Source organism: Pongo pygmaeus, chromosome 1 (assembly GCF_028885625.2).
Source record: "Pongo pygmaeus isolate AG05252 chromosome 1, NHGRI_mPonPyg2-v2.0_pri, whole genome shotgun sequence".
In the NCBI taxonomy this organism is placed as follows: domain Eukaryota; kingdom Metazoa; phylum Chordata; class Mammalia; order Primates; family Hominidae; genus Pongo; species Pongo pygmaeus.
The window spans coordinates 204851015-204855302 of NC_072373.2; the positions used below are offsets into that span (position 1 = coordinate 204851015).

The 4288-nt window shown below is 49.9% G+C and overlaps 1 non-coding gene across 1 annotated transcript; it reads right to left on the minus strand.

The window, feature by feature from the left end:
* Positions 1-1673: 1673 nt before the first annotated feature.
* On the minus strand, positions 1674-1756 carry LOC129023787 (small Cajal body-specific RNA 18). The gene has a single exon (XR_008496926.1). It is a non-coding gene; the product is annotated as a small Cajal body-specific RNA 18 (non-coding RNA).
* Positions 1757-4288: the final 2532 nt, after the last annotated feature.

A 4288-nucleotide genomic window follows, 5' to 3' on the forward strand; every position in this document is an offset into this window, starting at 1 on the left:
AGCCAGGATTAGAGGCACGGGCTGCCACCCTCTCCCCAATTTTCTTTCATTGAGTTTGAATCCCTTCACACAAGTCATTCACTGTCCAGTTTGTCCCTCCTGCTCCCTATTGTCTCAGGCCAATTTAACTGACTTGGTTGAACCTTGAAGGCATTTATGCCTCTTATTCAGCCCCTCATTCTTTTGTTGTTGTTGTTGTTGTTGTTTTTGAGGCAGACTTTTGCTCTGTCACTAAGGCTGGAGTGCAATGGAGCAATCATGGCTCACTGCAGCCTCTACCTTCTGGGCTCAAGCGATCCTCCCACCTCAGCTTCCCGAGTAGCTGGGACTACAGGTGCACACCACCACACCTGACTAATTTTTTTTTTTTTTTTCCAGTTTTGTGGAGCCGGACTCTGTGGCTCACGCCTGTAATCCCAGCGCTTGGGAGGCTGAAGTGGGCAGATCACTTGAGGTCAGAAGTTTGAGACCAGCCTGGCCAACATGGTGAAACCCTGTCTCCACTAAAAATACAAAAATTATCCCGCTGTGGTGTGGTGGTGCATGCCTGTAGTCCCAGCTACTCAAGAGGCTGAGGCAGGAGAATCACTTGAACCCAGGAGGCCATTGCACTCCAGTCTGGACAACAGAGTGAGACTCTGTTTCAAAAAAAAATTTTCTGTGGAGACATGGTGTTGCCATGTTACCTGGGCTGGCCCATCATCTTTTAACCAATACCCGCCATGCCAGGTGCAGTGCTAGGCCCACATAAATGAATAAGAAGGTACTCTCGCCCTCTAGGAGCCCACGGTCACATGCGAAGGCAGACCTGCACCCTGGTCACTTCACTGCAGGGTTATGTGTACTGTCCTGGGGATGCCAACAAGTGTTAGAGAAGCACCTGGGAACACAGAGCAATCAGGCAAGGAGGACATCCCAGAGAAAGTGACATCTCACTGGGTTTGAAGGATGAGACAGGAAGCAGACGGGAGAAGGGCAGCACAAACAAATGCATGAAAGGGGCTGAGCGCACGGGTGTCTAGGGACCGGCTGATCACGTTAGGTGTGAAATGTGTCTAGGGACCTGCTGGTCACGTTGGGTGTGAAATGCACGGAGGTGGCTGAGCGCACGTGTCAAGGGACCAGCTGGTCATGTTGGGTATGAAATGCACGGAGGTGGCTGAGCGCATGTGTGTCGAGGGACTGGCTGGTCACGTTGGGTGTGAAGGGGGTGTGAATCTGCCTGGCTGAGGGAAATTGATCCAGATCTTGGAGGGCTTCTGTAAGGCCTGCAACTTCTGTTGTGGAGGCTGCAAGCAATCCCAGAGGGATTTTATTTTATTTTATCTTATCTTATTTTGCCTGGCCTAAGTTCCTTCTTTTTATTATTATTTATTTATTTATTTATTTTTTGAGACAGAGTCTTACTCTGTCGCCCAGGATAGAGTGCAATGGCACGATCTCGGCTCACTGCAACCTCCGCCTCCCGGGTTCAAGCGATTTCTTCTGCCTCAGCCTCCCGAGTAGCTGGGATTACAAGTAGGTGCCAATACGCCCGACTAATTTTTTTGTATTTTTAGTAGAGATGGGGTTTCACCATGTTGGCCAGGCTGGTCTCCAATTCCTGACCTCAGGTGATCCACCCGCCTCAGCCTCCCAAAGTGCTGGGATTACAGGCATGAGCCACTGCACCCGGCCCTCAGTCCATTCTTAGAACACACTCCGTCACCTAGTTCCCAGAACTCAGAATGCACAATGGTGACTTCATCACTGGCCAGGGCTCACAGTTATTGCAGCAGAGGCCTCTCTATACCTCCCTCCCCTCTAGCCTCGCCCACTGCCCCTCATCCCTCCTGCCCCCACCCTGGGTCCCCTGACCCCACTTTACCTGCCATGTTTGTATAATTTTCTTAGGCTCGCAGCAGGCATTGCCGCCTACGATGGGATCTGATCATGGAAGGAAAACACACCCCTGGGGACCTAAGAATGCCCTACCCTACTACACATGCTGCACCCCATCTGCTGCCAACCTCTCTGCCCTGCCCCTGTACCCAAAACCAGTGCTATGTCAGGCTAAGCAGTATCCCTAGAAATTTTAAGCAGAGATTGGCACGATATTGCTGGCAAGGTTTCCACCCCCACTCCCATTCCAACCCATCCAATTTCTCCAAAACTACTGAGAACTTGGTGCTCACCAAATCAGCTCATGTTCTGCAGGCTGGCAAGCCTTTACCAGGCATTTGATAGACCTGATGATTACAACGCTGGGAGCCAGGAAGAGAACATTAAGAGCAGGAATTCAGGCCTGCCTTGGCCTCTAGGCATCCCCGAACTGGCCCAGTTTCCAAGAATCATTTTTGATGAGAGATTCTGGGAAGCAGGACATTGTTGAGGCCAAGTAAACTCCCAAAGGCCTGGAAGGAGCCAGAAAGCAGAAAGGGTAATGCTTCCCCCTCCCAGGTGGGAGTGAGCAGGATGACCAGCTCCTTTCCTTGCAGGAAGCCCCCTCAGCCTGGCCTCCTTCTGGGCTCCATAGTCCCTTCTCCTAGCTAGGGCTCTGGCAGCTGCCTTGGCAGATGCCCCCCATGTCTACACTTAGGCTCGGCAGACAGGGAATGTGAGAGCAGCCTCAGAGAACCCAGTTCCTATCCCTTCCCTACAGCCAGGCATCAAGGTATGGTAGCAGAACAGGGAAATCTGAGTTTAATCCTTGTTGTGCCAGCCATTAACTGTAAGACCTTGGGTAAGTCACCTGGCCTCTGCGTATCTTGGTTTCTGAACCTGCAAACTGGGGGTGGAGCTACTGACCTCTCAGAATCATTGTGCCAACTGAATGAGCTCAGGTGTGCCGAGCACTTGGCACAAACATGTTCCTTCCCAGGGCTGGACACTGGCATTTGGCATTCTTTGGGTGGAGTGGGGCCAGGTTGGTTACTGTCTGGACCACACAGATTCAACCCATATTTTGGCAGAGAAGACAGCATTTGCAAAGATATGCAGGGGTGACAGGGCATAGCAGGGTTGGAGAACGTTATGTTCCCAAGCAGTTTGCTGTCCCTGGAGCAAGGGGTGACCAAGAATGAGGAGGTGGGAGATAAGTCAAAAAAGATCAGCTAGGGTCAGGATGTGAAGGGCCTTGAGCCAGACTAAAAAGCTTAGGCTCCAAATGTACCCCTTAAACTTAAAAGTTGGAAAGAAAAAACTATATATATACATAGTTTTTCCATATATATATACACATATATATGTATATATATATATAAAATAAATAAAAGGCTTAGCTCCATCTCAGGCTTGCTGTCATGGGGTACAGCAGTGAGGATTGTGGAATGTGATCCAGGCAGACCTGGCTGCACATTTCAGTTCTGCCACTAGGTTGGGTGGCCTTGGGCAAGTCACTTAGTCTTAGCTTGAGTTCTCCCATCAGCAGATCCTGAGACTCAGGTGCTGGAACTAAATTGCGGAGGTAATTTCAGGAAGCAGAAGTAGGGCGTGGAGAAAGTAAGACCGGGAAGAGAAAAGGTAATAAAGGGTGCATGAATGTGCGGGTTGCTGCCAGGAGCACCTGGGCGCAGTTCTGCTGGAAACCTTCTGAGAGACAGTGTGAAATCATCGTATTTGATGGGGAGATCGCTTGAGCCCAGGAGTTTGAGGCTGCAGTGAGCAATATTTGTGCCACTGCACTCCAGCCTGGGCGACAGAGCCAGACCCTGTTTCTTAATTTAAAGGGAAGGGAAGGATGGGGAAGGGAGGGGAGGGAAGGGGAAAGGAAGGGGAAGAAGAAGGGGAAGGGGAAAAAAAAGAGAGAGAGAAAGAAAGAAGAAAGAGAAAGGAAGGAAGGAAAGAAAGAAAGAAAAAGAAAGAAAGAGAGAAAAGACTGTCCTATGTGAAGATGAGGAGGTTGGGCATTTAGGCACCAACTCTCTCGATGGTTGAAGGTTGCCCTTGGGGTACATAACACGCCTGTTCCTCCTGGTTCATAGATACCTAAGAAAGCTCTCAGGCAAGGAAGCCAAGAGAAGCAGCCTCTTGTGTGGTGGAGCCCTGAGCATGCTGAAAACTACCACACTGGCAAGGAACTCAGAGAAGGGATGAGGGGCTATGAGGCAGGTGTCAACACTGTCTGCTGTTACCCCTTTAAGCCTCTGTTTTCTCATCTGAAAAATGGAAAAGATATGACATACTTCACAGGAAGATTAAATGTAAGGTATTTGAAAGTTACCTAATGACATGGCTGACACATAGGAGATAATCAATAAATGGTAGGTATGCTTGGGCTCAGCCCGGATGCCAGCTCCTCAGAGAATCC